The sequence below is a fragment of the Thermobia domestica genome, chromosome 6 (genome assembly GCF_964235325.1).
Source record: "Thermobia domestica chromosome 6, izTheDome1.hap1.1, whole genome shotgun sequence".
Lineage (NCBI taxonomy): Eukaryota > Metazoa > Arthropoda > Insecta > Zygentoma > Lepismatidae > Thermobia > Thermobia domestica.
In genome coordinates this window covers 3,164,058-3,179,129 of record NC_137459.1, presented here as the reverse complement: position 1 = coordinate 3,179,129, position 15,072 = coordinate 3,164,058, and the positions used below count along the sequence as shown (strand labels likewise).

Genomic DNA, 15,072 nt, shown 5'->3' with positions numbered 1-15,072 from the left:
GAGACACAAATTACAACCAAAACGAAATGACGAAAACCCAGATCGTCCCAAACGCTAAATATATGCAAAAAATAATTTAAAACGAACTAAACGTTTTGTTTTAACTTTAGCCATTTTATGAATACAAAATGAAATTAAGATATTTTAGAAATTACACCTTCCGCCTCTAAATACGGAATTTATTTCCAAAATGCTGGAGCAGGCGATCATTTATTTTTAATGGGGAATTTATAAAGAGAACTCCAGTATATACCTCTCTAAGATAAGAAGTTTGCGAGATATTCTATGTTGGTATAGATTTTTATCCCGTCTTTCTCCCCTGGATACGCATTTTAATAAAAGTGACGTGAGGAAAACTCGGCCCGAGTGGAGTCCTAGCTAACTAATTAACTCTATGGCCTATGAAACCCGGAAGTTCAGTACGGCATTCGTTGGCTCTCCGTTGACTTCTATACATACCCAATGGCATTCGGTTTCTATATTGTACTTCTATTTGTGTGAGAGCGTTAACCTCTGATGCTTGGGGTCCCGGGTTCAAACCCTGCTCCCGCCAAGTGAACTTTGTGGTGGACAAACACCGTGTGCGTAGGTTTTCTCGGGGTTCTCCCGTTTCCTCCCACTTTCTCCATTTCACCATTTCATTCATGTCTCATCATCACCGTCTCCTTTAGCCTAATCGGCATAACTGTGGGACGTAAAACTCAAAAATTTCATTTCATTTTCATTTCCTATTTGTGTGAGATCCATCTTAATATTTTCCTCCCATCTGCGTCTACGTCTTCCTAATGGTCTCTTTTCCGATTGAGTTTCCAGTTAAAATTTTGAAAGAGGTCCTACTTTCTTCCATTTTGGCTACATGTCCTGCCCACCTGAGCCTCCTAGATTTGATGACCAGACAATGTTTGATAAACGGAATAAATTATTTAGTTCTTCGTTAAGAATTTTCTGCAATTACCCATTCCCATCCCTTTGGGGTTCGAATATTCGCCTCAGGATTTTATCCTCAAATAATTTCAATCTGTGTTTTTCCCTCAAAGTAAGCGACCAAGTTTCGCAACCACACAGTACAACAGGCATAATTATCGTTCTATATATTTTAAGCTTTAAATTCTTCGACAGAAATTGCGAAGACAAAAGGTTTTAAATTGAATGATAACACCCTACTTTCAAAAGACATTTAATTTCTTCGTGGGTATAGTGTTGTTTCTATATATTTAAAAGTGTCTACTTTATAGAAAGTATTATTTGATATTTCCATATTATGATCATGACGGACTTTCATCTATTTTGTTTTCTCTACATTTACTTCTAAATTCATGTCCCTCTGCACGTTTAATAAGGTCTCTGCATTTATTTATATTATTTTCATACCACCCCTATCAGATTTACATCACCAGCATGAGCCACGACCTTCTGAGTGCCATTCACCTCTAGGCTCTGCTTGCAACCTTTGATTTTCCTTATAGCGTGCCCAAGGATAAATAATATTGGCGATGACACATCTCTTTGTTTTAGTCATATCTCGACGAGGAAGATCATGCACAAGTATTTTGCTAAGCAGACTTTATTTTGGGATTCACTTAAACACATTATACTTAATCGAACTAGCTTCTTTGGTATACCAAATTCGACAAGAATGTTTCACAATGTTTCCCTCCTAATGTAGTGGTAGACCTTCCTGAAATGAATAAATAATTGATCTACCGAAGTATTGTATTTCCATTTCTTTTCGAATATTTGATAAATTTTAAAAGTATCTACTCGATAGTTGATCGATATCGGCTAAATCACACTGATAATCTCTAATAATGTCATATGCGTATGGGGTCAATGAGCGAATTTTATAGTATGTTGACAAAAGAGAGATCCCTCTTTAATTATTACAATCAGTTTCTTGTGAATTGGAACAATGACTGATTCTTTCCACTCATGTGATAATTCATGCTTGTTCCAGATGAGGAGAATGAGTTTGTGTATCTCGTTTCACAATTTTTCCCTTCCAGCTAAAATTAACTTAGGAAAGATTTCGTCTACACACGGAGAGTTGTGTTTCCTTAATTTCTTTATAGCAATTGCTATTTCTGTTCGGTTGGGCTCTGCTATATACATCTCACTTTCTTCACTTATATGACTTTCTGGTTTCGTGTTTAGAAAATTATCAAAGAAGTTTCCATCTATTCAAATTACTATCTGTATCAGTGAGGTGCAGTAGAAGAAAAGCGAAGAATAGGAAGAAGAAGAAGAAACTGATCGACGATTTGAGAAACATAAGAAAATATTGGGAGTTAAAAGAGGAAGCTGAAGATCAAAAACGTGGAAGAAACATTTCCAGGCCTAAATCTAAAAATTGAAAAAAAATCCCATTAGTCTCAGGACCTGCCGAAAGGCAGAATACTTAATACTACTACTACTACTACTACTACTACTACTACTACTACTACTACGACTACGACTACTACTACTACTACTACTACGACTACTACTACTACTACTACTACTACTACTACTACTACTAATAATAATAATAATAATAATAATAATAATAATAATAATAATAATAATAATAAAAGACTATTGTTCTTTCCGCTTTCTTTAGTATATAAGCACGAGGCTGTTAGCCTTTCTTAAACTCGTTGATGCCCTTAAACATGTCTCAAATATATATGCCGTAAAACTCAAAGATTTCATTTCATTTCATAGATAGATAGATAGATAGATTGATTGATTAGTACTGTTATCTCCAAGTTGCATAATTTTGACTTTCAAAAAATCACATTCCCTTTTCCTAAACGTTTTGGAAGCTTCTCACTTGATATCAACGAAATTTTGTGATGTCAAGTCCTAGCTATGCTCAAAAATTCGTTTCAAATAGTTCATCCCTTGATGACACAGACAACGTATTGAGAAACATATAGAAAATCATCCTTCATGAAAGCAAAATTTCCACAAAAAAAAAAAATGCTGAAGCACGTGACCAATCCATAATTTTTAACCGAGCTTCATCTTCATGAGATGAGAGGATCATAAGATATTCTATTTCTGGTGTACATTTCTAATTTTCTTTCCGCCTTAGGATAGAGATTTTAATTAAAGTGACATGATAAAAATCCGGGTCGAAAAAGTGTTAACTATTTTGAAACATCAATTTTAACACATTACCTCCCACCATATATGTTGATCGTTATCATCTGTGCGTCTCTGGCAACAGTTGGCTAATAATATTTGGTTTTCGCTCTTGTTTTAGGCGCATAAATGTATGATTTTCTTTGTGTAAAATTTCGCATATATGTGGCACGGATATTAAATTTTGACTTCTACGCATATGCATGTAATTGCATTCACACCTATAAAACAAACGCGACAGAAGTGCAATATGTTGCTTGTGTATGGAAAATCATGCACGCGGCGTTGCACGGGAGAGCCGTGTGTATGAAATTCCATACATATGGCAGTCTACGTGTTTAAAAGGTTGAGCTATTCTCCTGTGATGATGAGACAATCAACGTTGATATGAGTGTGTAGAGAAAATAATAAAATTGATCCCCTTCCCTCTTTAAGAGCAGCGGTCCCGGGTTCAATTCCCGGTGCGGACACTCGATCGAAAAAGTGTAACAGCTTTTCCAGACCAGCCATCCTGAGTGAGGCTTTCCTGGGTTAAACTCATTAACACCAGGCAAATGGCGGGAGGAAACCTAATATACAGATCCAAGGCCGCTTCCTTCCTCGGATAGTGTTTGTGTGAGTTGTACTTGTTATAAATGTGGCTGTGAAAGGAAATAGAGAAAAGAAATGTTACATCTACCAGGATAATGAAAACACCTAAACAAAATACATGTTACCGGATTAATACGGCGGTCGACCACCTTTACCTTCTAGTATACTTTATATTCACCACGAAATTGAAGCATACAACTAGTGAATCCTTTCCAGCAGTAGCGGATCTAGAAAGTAAAAACTGGGAGGCATACATTATAAAGTTTCAAAAATATATAAATAACAGCTTAAATTATTTTCGTCACTCAAAAAACTGTGGGGCCTAGATCCGCCGGCCCGGGCTTGATCCGCCACTGCTTTCCAGAAGAATAATGGACCATTCTTCATGCAATAAAACTCTGATTTGCGTCAACGATGATGGACGAGGAAATCACTGTTGGACTCACTTCTCCAAATAAAAACAAATGTAGGAACTCTCACTGAGACGAAACATTTTTAGGCTGGAAAAATCCATAGAAGTGCTTATTTCAAAGCCTCCATAAATTTATCACATAGCACACATTCTAGGGTTAATTCATAAATCCATAACTAACATTTATTTGTAGCTTCAACTATATTTACTTCATTATTCTTCAATAAATGATTTTCATATCTCCAGGAAGAAATAACCAAAAAACAAATAAAATACATGTAAAGGAAGATATTGAATACATGGGTAAACACTTGTATTAAATATGTGTTTATATGTCATGAGTTTCGAGACGTTTGTTTAATTACATCTGTGAATTGAATGATATAGCTATAGAATAAGCTTTTAGTCATTTACAGTTCATGAAGTGTTACAGTTCATGAAGTGTTACAGTTCATGAAGTGTTACTTTAAGTTTTATCTTCATCCATCATCGGTTTTCTGCTTCCTAAACTAGAGCCCTTCAATTCTAAGTTCAGTAACACCTGAACTGGCAACGAATAAAGATTTTTTTGTATGTTTTAATGTCCTGAGTTAACCTTTTCGTCTAAATGCAGCAAGTTCCTTCTCGGTCAAAGTTTCAATCAGATCTTTCTCTTTTTAATTACACCTAATGCTATTCCCCTTCTCTTTTTCTAATATTTCCCCATTCGGTTTCCGTTCATCACAGCTAATTTTCTATTCTTCTTCATAACCAGATTCCGAAAAATTCGTCTTTTCTGCGAAAAATTCGTATCCATGTTTGTATCCCATAGAGCACGATACTTTATATAAAACCTTTTACGCTTCATTTCCGTAACTCTTTATTCAATGACCAACAAAATATATATCCTCCGAAATATATCCTATCATTCCTGGCATTCCTACCATTTCTTTTATTTCATATTCACACCTTGTATCTTCACTAAAAACACTACCTAGGTACCAAAAACTACTCATCTGTCCTTTTTTCTCCTCACCAACTCCTACATTCAATACCAACTACTTTATTTCAGTCACTTCTGCTTTTGTCTTTTCAATATTTTCATTTCATATTCTTCACTTCTTTTCCTCAATTTCTTTAACATCTAATTAATTTTCTTTCCAGTTTCTGTATTATCTGCAAGTTGTATAAATCAGATATTCTCTGCATCACAGTGGTTCCTGTGTTTGTCTGTATCAGTACTAGATCTTTCTATTTTTCCCTTAAGTCTTACCATCCTGTCTTTTTTCATCGCCTGAGTAAAACATTATTTCCAAGTACGTTCCCAGTGATTTTCACAAATTTGTACCAAAACTACCTTACTTCGTTTCGTTTTTTATTTCAAATTTTCTCAACTTCTTCCCTCTAATGTTCTATTTTCGTGTTCTAATTCTTTCATTCAACTCTTTTCCAGTATTGTTATTCTATTGCTCAATAGCCTCTTACACAATATGTTCTTCGAACTGTGTTTTATTGGCACACCAAAGGACATTCTACATTTTTTTGTTCTCAGCAAACTGTGGAAAAGACTGGTAGAGTCCCATTGCTTTCCACACAATATCTCAGTTAAAATCACTCTGACCAGTACTAGATCTAATGTGAAGGTTACGGTTACGTTCACTATGATTTTGTTTAGACGAAGTGTTGAAAAACTGTTGCCTTTTTCCAGGATACTCCTTTCCAAGGTACTTCATTTAGAGCAAACCTCTGACAACTAACTACCACCAGCATGTAACACGCAATCTTCTGCATCTAATGCACACACAATTCTAGTACATACCGCGTTAGGGAGACACTTACTCAATATAGATAATTCTCTGTTGTCACCAGAAATAGATTCCTGAGCCTCGCATATCAAAGACACACGTTGTAATCATTATGATGCGAGGGAAGTACCCATCACTTGACATGGAAATTACAAACTGTAGCGGGGGCCACGGGGGCTCTGTGGTAGAGTGCTTACCTCTGGTGCGTGGCGTCCTTGGTTCGATCCATGGCCAAGTGAGTTTTGTCGGTTTTTGCCTGTGGGTTTTGTCGGGGTACTCCCACCTTCTCATTCCACCAATTCTTCCATCATCATTCACTTGCTTTAATCATCGTCTCCCTTAGACTAACGGTCATAATCGTGGGACGTTAAACTGAAAGATTTCATTTCATTTTATTTTACAAATTATGAGAATTTGCCAAGTAAAGTCATTGTATAAGTTTAATTATCTTAAACTATTTTGGTTAAATTTGTAAAATAATCTTATTCGGGTCTCTGTGCTAGCTTGTAATTTGTCACTTATATAGTACATAGATTCTATGAGGTTCATTCTTACCAGAACCCTTATCTCCACCATTGAGTATATACAGTTATTCCTGATAGAGGTTCAACAAGTGTGGCGCTTGAGGGCGTCGGCTGTGTCTTCTAGGCTAAAAATGGGCACGCGATACACTCAGGGGCTATTTGATGTTAATATTTAAAAAGAAAAGGTCGAAGTGGATTTAAAAAAAAATCTGTGTATGATGCAATTCTATACTTTCAATCCATTATCCTAATAAGTTTCATACTAACGGGAGTTGTTTTCTTATTGCGTGCAACAACGCCAGATGACGCCACTTGACGGTAACGCTATCCTCAAAGAGGGCACATTCCTTGTAATTAGAATCCAGTATTGTTAAAACCAGAAAGAAGAAAAATTTCCTCTTCAGGTATACGGAAACTTTATTTCGTTAACAACAAAGTTGAATACTTATTCCAGTGACGGAATGGTCTATGCAAGTTGTTGTTCGGGTTAAGAAAAAGACAATAATGTTCAGCAATAAAATTACATTAAAAAAAGTAGAGAATGCTCGAAGAGCATCGACAGAATGAACTTAAAAAAGAAATGAAGGCTTTATACGAAATGGTATATTAAATTTATTTGATTAAATTCAATAGATAATACAATACTGATAATTATATTAACATAAATTATACAGTAGAAACCCTCTTGTCCGCCCTCGATTGGTCCGCCACTCCGGTTGATCCGGCCGTGCTTTCGCCGAAATTGTCCCGACTCGTCGGTGACTCACGAGGAGCATTGACGTTTACTTGCTGTTACCTCATATCTGCTTCAGTGCTTCGTCATCTCTTGTATCATTTCTTTCGTTGTGCGTGTGTTCTGCACTGTACTGCAGTTTTAGTGCTTACTGTTCATTTTCTTTTACTATAGAGAACAACACAGTCATTTTTGAGTTCAGAGATCATTTATTTTAACCCATATTTTTTCTATATTTTCTGATAATCCGATCTTTTTTGCGTTCCGGCCATAACCCCAGTCCCAAAGGTGACTTATTAGAGGGGTTCTACTGTAATTGTAATAAAATAATTAGAAAAACATAATACAAATTGTAGGCAATTAATTAAATGAAAAATATGTAATATTATTTAAATTATTTAAAAGTTTAAATTGAAATAACTAATGACGCAGTAATTATTGAATGGATAACTGGTATTGTTATTGAATTAACATTGGTATTGATCAATACCAATATCATCTCTCTATGACTTACGGTTCCCGAGATATGACTCCTTAAATCTTCCGATATCGGAACTCTTTCGGCCAATAGCTCGGGAAGTGTAAGAGTGACGCGAAAAATTCTATCATTTCTTTCAGATAGTTTTTGATGCTCCATCGAATGGAGGGATCAAAATTTGCAAATAACAGACACATACACACACACACACACAAAGACATAGATATTTCAGTAAAAACTTTTTTTAAGTTCGTTGAAAATTTCTATTCTAAATTCAAAGCAGTGTGTTGTTTATCATTTGCCATTTTGTGGAAAAACAGTGTGAGATCTGCATCCCCCAAATTATTTCCTTAGTATGCTTTGGCACTGACGTTTGAGGAGTTAGCTACAGGGATAGGACCTTTCAAAAACTTGAGGGAAGTTCTTCCTTGCTATAGAATTTTTGAACAGAAAAATTGGAACATATGAATAAATCATCACGTGAATATATTTTCTTCTACGCCTCATATCACGAGAACTACATATAAAGTAGGCAAACCCAAACTACCATGTAACTCAGTATGATGTGCTTATTCCATAAAAAAAAAAAAAAAAAAAAAAAAAAAAAAAAAAAGATTTAGAGGCAGTTCAAAAATGTTGTGGCCCCTGATCCAAAATCTAATTATTACCCAAGATCGCAATCTTTTGATTCATTTTTTGATCGTTCCTAAAATTCTTGTTCCTTGTATTCGATCTGTGTTATCATTGAGCATCCACCTGTGGTATGTTGTACTATTTATTGTTTGATATATTTGATATCTTCTGCATTTGTCATTTTGTGTTGCAATGTTTTTTTTTATTATTATTTTGTAGTGATTTATATTTATTACCTGCTCTTGTCAGGACCGGCTCTATTCAATTTGTAGCCCCGTGCAATAGCATCATTCGCCGCCCTCTTTCTCCAGAAAGAATAAGTCTTGAAAGCCACGATTTTAAATATGCTACCCCAGGAAAAGTGCACTCGCACTCAGAAAATCTTAAACACTACACGGCACAAGGAGTTCCTTTTCTGCATCCATTTTCCGCAGTCTGTCCACATAAGAAATTCCCCTTTGAAAAATTCCTTGTGCCGCGTCCCTACTGCCTTGCTTCTCACAACATTATGTTATTCAGGCATCACTTTCTCTAAACTGTGTAGACTCGCTTGCTGTTGCACCTTTTCTTTGTCCGCAATGAGGTGTCACACTTCGTTTTGCCGCCATTTGCGACAGCTTGTAACTCGGAAACGACGACGAATTTAAGAAAATGTCACATGAACGTTTTGCTTGTTTTCGTGTGAGGAATCACCTCCCAAGTGTTGTAAACGACCTTTAATTACACCCTGTATATACACTCGTATTTATGAAACAGTCAATGAACTACCCGAAAGAATTGCGAATGTGTCAGGACATAATTTCTGCATTTTTCTTTGATCATGCTATTTTAAATAGTACAAGTGCTTTATTTGGTTATTTATATCCACGCGTGCCACATTTTCCTGCAACACGTCTTGGTTTTTAATGAGGTGGAGTATTCTATAAAATGAAGGTGAATCAAAATTCTGTGTTGTGTTTCCAGTGAGTCTAAATTCAAACATGATGATTACGTTGAAAGCGGAACAGGAAATTCAATTTTCAGAAGTAAATTGCTGTTACATAAACATAGGATGTGATTTCTGAAAGTAAACTTCTGCTCATTCTCTGAAATTTTCTTCGTTAAAACAAAAAAACAAAGATATGTGAAATATTCTATTAATGTGACTAATATTTTTACAATGTGAAACAAAACATTAAAACAAAGTAGTAAACATTATTAAAACTCGCTATTCCTACTTTGTATAGCTGTATATTTGACTAAAAAATCAACCAATCAAACATACAAACAAACAAACAAAACAATCTGTAACGCATGTTCATAATCTACAGATACGTCTAACCTTTCTGGTAAATGGCAAGTGAAAACTTTTTTTTAATGGTTGGGTAAACACTAGGAGTTACGTTTCTGTGCTTTTTTTAATTTTTAAAATTATTTAATAACAGGCATGGGAGAATGTCTTACTAACATTCATCTAATAAACAAATAAATTAGTTTGGAATAACTTCATCGTTAACTTTCTTTGGTAACAGGATACTTCTCTCTACAGTTTCAGAAAAATATGACATTTTTACGATCTATTTGTAGTTTACGTAATATTTAGAAAGCAAGGACAATAATTGTTGGTACATCGAAGATGAGTTTTTTCTCTTTCTGATTATTGTTATATGACTCGAAATTTTCGTTACATTGGTCGAGTCTGAGGCCACGCCCGAACTTCTTCCTATTGGCTCGGGCACCCGGCCTTTGTGGGGGGGACAAGAAAGGGGATTTACGTAACCTTGGTTTGGTTAGGTGTTCTCTTGGTATTGGGTATTTGGTTTTGATTTCTCTGGAATTTTATGAACAGATGCCAAGAATTTATTCTCTTCTAGCTTATTTCATCCTATGCTTCAATATTATATAAGGACGTTTATCATTTCTGATAAAAATGTTTTAATTTGACTTCCGTAGTCATTCTAATTCCGTTTCAGGAAATTTTAATATTTTCCCTGGTCTAATTCGTGAATGTATCTCCTTTCAATTATCTAATATTGTTTGTATAAATCTCTCTTAGAAATTTTCGAATCAAAACTGTTATTCCTGAAATTTTTCAACACATACTGTGTTCGTTTAGTCATTTCCTCTCTTTTCATTGATTCAAAAATTTCCTGTTTGAATATAACTTAGAATGAGATGCGTGCTGAAACTTGTTTTAATTTATCTACTGGATGGAGTTCATTATTCTTGTTGTTTCCAATATCAGAAACAAAAACATTGAGTATAAGAAAGAGGCATAAAATGTAGAAGTGCATGTAAAAGCACCAATTTGACTAGATAAAGAATAAAGTTATTTTTTGAAATGTATTTGGAGTGGAATTTATATTCTACTAGTATACATATTTCGTAAACGTGTAAATTAATAGAAACAGCTTCATACATATAAAATAAAAATATTTCTTTGGTCTATAATAATCAGTTGACCAACTCGTTATTACATTCGTATATATAAAGCTTTGCTGAACAACACGTATTGCGAAAATTCAGTAATATTATTATTATTTTTTTTGTTTTGTTTTGTGTATGTCTAGATTTAGTCATACGTTAAGTTTGTAGTTTACATTATAATTATTCGGATCCTTTATCTACATTTCATTGTAAGATTCCGTTAATTGGCAATTCTCAACAATTGAAACAAATGACACTATTTTTATTTAGTTTTCATTAGTACTTAGAAAATACTGCGAAACAATTGTCATTAATACAATATACTAACATGAAAGTCTATTTCGTTTGCCAATGACGTAATATTAACTAGCTCACAAAGGCGAAGTATTCGATTATAAGAAATGCCTCGATAAAATCGTCGCATGAGAACGACAAGAACGTAACTCAATTTTCTTGAGTTTACAGGCGAGAGTACAAAAATATTATTTTCTTAGAAAGGTGTGTTTTTAGTAAGATGGTAATTGAGCTACATTACAACAGATGTTCGACAAGGAGAACAGATGGCGTTACGTTCGATTTACACCAAGTGAGGCTTTCAAAATTATGTCCAAACATGAAGAAAACGAAAACCGCATTTTTGGTGTTACATTCCTCTGGTTCTCATGCGACGATATGAACTATAACGACAAACTCTTACAGGTGATTCTTCACATCAAAATAGGACAATAAGTTCATACGGACTTGAGGGGAAGAGTGCATAGTTTCAATAGCTAGGGCTGTCCAAAATCGTCAAAAATCTAAATTTTCAAAACGCACTATTTTGAATTCGATAACTCATCGAGAGGCGGTTCATATTAGCGTAAAGAACGTCATACATACGCAATCCAAAAATATATATTTTATAAATGTGAATGTGTGCAATAAATTCTCTACAAGGTATATTTCCCAGAAATGCTCTCAACAGAATTATCAGATATGCTCTGATTTCAAGGTAGGTCCAAAGTAGACATAAGACAAGCAAGCCTTGACAACAATGGACACGGAATGCTTTGGAAGAAAGTCGAAAGTGTTAGCAAACGTCAGTACAAGGGTTCCTCATCTTCCTTATACGTAAAAGAAAAAGAACGTCAAATATATCATGACCAAATACATCGCAGCACTAGTTATTCTGAACACGAGGGAATGTGGTGGTTGCTCTTTCCTAACACTTCTGACTTCCGTCAGAGCATTCCGTATCCATTTTTATCAAGGCTTGTCTTATCTTGTGTCTACTTTTGAATCAACTTGAAATCTCAGAGTATATTTGAAAATTCTGGTAAGAGAATGTCTAGGACCTATACCCTGTAGAGAACGCCTTGCACACCCATTGCACATTCATGAAATATGCACTTTTAGATTGCATATCTATGACATTTTACGCTAATATGGACCCGCCACTCTAGGATTTTTCGAATTCAAAATAGCGCATTTTCCTCATGGATTCATATGAACTTTTTTCTCCTATTTCAATGTGAGGAAATAAAAATATGAAATTTTGTATTGACATACTTTCCACGGTACACATTCTACTGTTCGGTGGATATTTCTTACGCTGTCACGTTTGTTATTCAGAGTGCGAATATGAAGTGCAATGCCTAAAGTACAGTGTCATAACATTTCTCGTTTGATAAATTTGATTACAAGCAAATTAAGTTCAAATATATTAAATAATTTAAAACTTGAACTATTAATATGAAAAGTTGTCCCTGTGTAAAGGTACTTTTTCTTTCAAATCACTCCATTTAGTGGAGTTGGCTGATTCCACGCCTGACAGGTATGTGACCAACATGACATGGCTGGTGATTTGGTTGCGTGACCTTCAAGTAGTGCTATTATTTGAAGAGATTGGAGGTCCAATGATTAATAATCTTATAGATATTTGTTTCTAATTGTGTTTTACGTGTAGGATCTGTTTCAAAATACGAAAACTGCGTAAACCAAGGTTGATAACTAATTAAATACAATGATTATCAAACGTAACTTCTCATGAGGTTGATTATTTCTAACAGCATAGGTATAGCAATTTAGTTTAGATTAATGCGAATATATATATATATATATATATATATATATATATATATATGGTTTTGTTAACTGCTGTTTGCTCTTGTTATATAAGAAAAATTAACAGCTCCCTCGAGGTTAAGCGTACGGGACTTAGGCGTGGAAGATCTGAGTTCGATTCTCGGAGGAAGATCATGTCATTCAGATTCCACATTAATCTGTAGGTTCACTTTTCATATAGCCTCGCTACTGCAAAGTACGCTAAACTGAAGATCATACCATATCAAATGAATAAAGAAAATAAAGAACGTGTAAACTAGACCAAACAGTTTATTGTATGAAACGTCACCCACAATTACTTTGAATTATTTTCAATGAAAAAGGATTTGACCACCAGGAGAGTTAAATTCAAGATTGGAAAGGAAATTTGTCCAAAATTATGCTCCATAATGCTGAAAGATGTGTTAAGGAATTTAAACTGGGAAGAATTTTGAACAAAAATTAATCATGAATATCTTAATCACTTTTGATTATCTGCTAATATAATCCTCTTAGCTTCCGAAAGAATTGCATACGAGAAAGAGTAAACTGGGAGACGAATGTATAGAAATTGAACTAAACATGAATACGAGTAAAACAAATTTAATGTAGGAACAACATTCAGTGAAAAAAGACAAAGACATAGAATAACGGTTAAAACAGTGAATGATTATCTGTTCCTATGCAAGCAACAATCATATAACAATAGGGTGAGTTAGGAAGTACTTAGAAGATGCTAAATTCTAGGATTTCATTCTGGAAATCAGTTATATCTTTAAAACCAAGTTATGAAGTTGTGTTCTTCTTCTTTGTTGAAATTTAGCGCTCCTCTTCAGCAGCATGGCCGTACGAGACTTGGGCTACAGCTAAAGTGGAATCTGAACCACGTACTGTGTGCAATGCTCTTTTACCGGAAATCAAACCCGGGAGCACGTGCACCCAAGGCGTGCAAACTAACCATAAGACAATGGTAAGAGCTAATTTTATATTCCCTTCCTAGAGGTGAGAAACGACCTAGACGATTACCAAGCGCAAGATGGATGGATGCAATAAGGCGTTTCGCAGGAATTACCTGAATAGGGAATGTAACTGAGAATGTTTGATTTTGATTTGATGTGATTTTAGCATCCCTTTCAGCAGCGAGTCTATATGAGACATAGACCTACAGCTTAACGTGGATCTGAAGCACATGAGCTCCTGTCGGGAATCGAACCCGGGTCTCCCATGTCAAAGGCGCGTACTCTAACCCCTTAGCCACGAGGGAGCTCAGTAGCTGAAAGAAATGTATCGAAAAGCACAGGGAGGCTTTCGTCTAGCAATGGTTTAATAACAGCTAAATATGATTGTAATGAATATTTTGGCTACTTTCTATTTCCATGTTTTCATTAGTTTGGGCCTCTCTACGGTAAACCTCGACGTCGTAGCAATGTTTCTCTCACTCACAATTTTGGTAGCTTCTGGAGTGGCAATTGTAATTTCAAAACGGATAAAATAATAGGAATGAATCCATTTTTAATACAAACAAATACAGAAAATTAATTGCTTTAGTAAATTGCTCCTGATTACTATTATATAAGTTACTAGTAACATTAACGTGATTTTTTATGACGGCTGCACTTTCCTTATGTTTGATCACAATTCTAAAATGTATAAGTATAAAACATATTTTGTTCTTGGAACATTATAGATTAGTTTTCTACATTTTAAAATGAGTAAAAGAATTGATATTTAAAAATATTCTTGAATATATTGTTCATTTTTAGTGGAACGGTTTAAGAAATGTTGTACCTTCCGTGTTTGTGTACTTTTATTACTGGCGTGGAATATCTCAATTTTGTTACAGTATTGACGCGGAAGTAGGATGTAATTCCAAAGGAATTTAATTGAAACTTAAAATGTTCGTAACAGCCTTCGAACGAGATTTATTGTCTATTTGAGACGTTAGACGTCCTTTTCCTTAACTCATAGCAGTGTTAGAGAGAATAGAAATATTAAAATTTGATTATCCCGTGAGTGTATCGACAGAACAAGAGACTGAAGCTTGGCAGCTCATTGTAGATTCAGAATTGACGTTAGTACAAGGAACTCCTGCTAGATGTCAGTTGGCGCGGCTCGAGGTCGGATGGTAGTCAGTGTGTAAGAGGCACAGTTCGAGGTGGTAAAGTGAATCAAGTGATCCTGCGAGTAGCCTCTTCTATTGATCGTAGGTGTGGTGAGCATTCGGGTTATAACGAAATTAATCAGAAGCGAAACATGAGAAGTGGTAGCTTTAAAAGGTATAAACATTTTCAAATCTCTACAATTGA

The 15,072-nt window shown here is 34.9% G+C and overlaps 1 protein-coding gene across 10 annotated transcripts in view; it reads left to right on the top strand.

Moving 5' to 3' along the window:
• The window catches only part of PMCA (plasma membrane calcium-transporting ATPase 3), a 765,800-nt gene that overhangs the window by 499,699 nt on the left and 251,029 nt on the right, over positions 1 to 15,072 (top strand). Inside the window, exon 1 of one of the 10 annotated variants that reach the window (XR_014131787.1) lies at positions 14,901 to 15,042. The exons of the other annotated variants lie outside the window; for them this stretch is intronic. The gene's annotated coding sequence lies outside the window, so the exon portion shown is untranslated. Of the gene's footprint in view, positions 1 to 14,900; positions 15,043 to 15,072 lie in introns of those variants that run through there. 10 annotated transcript variants of the gene reach the window in all.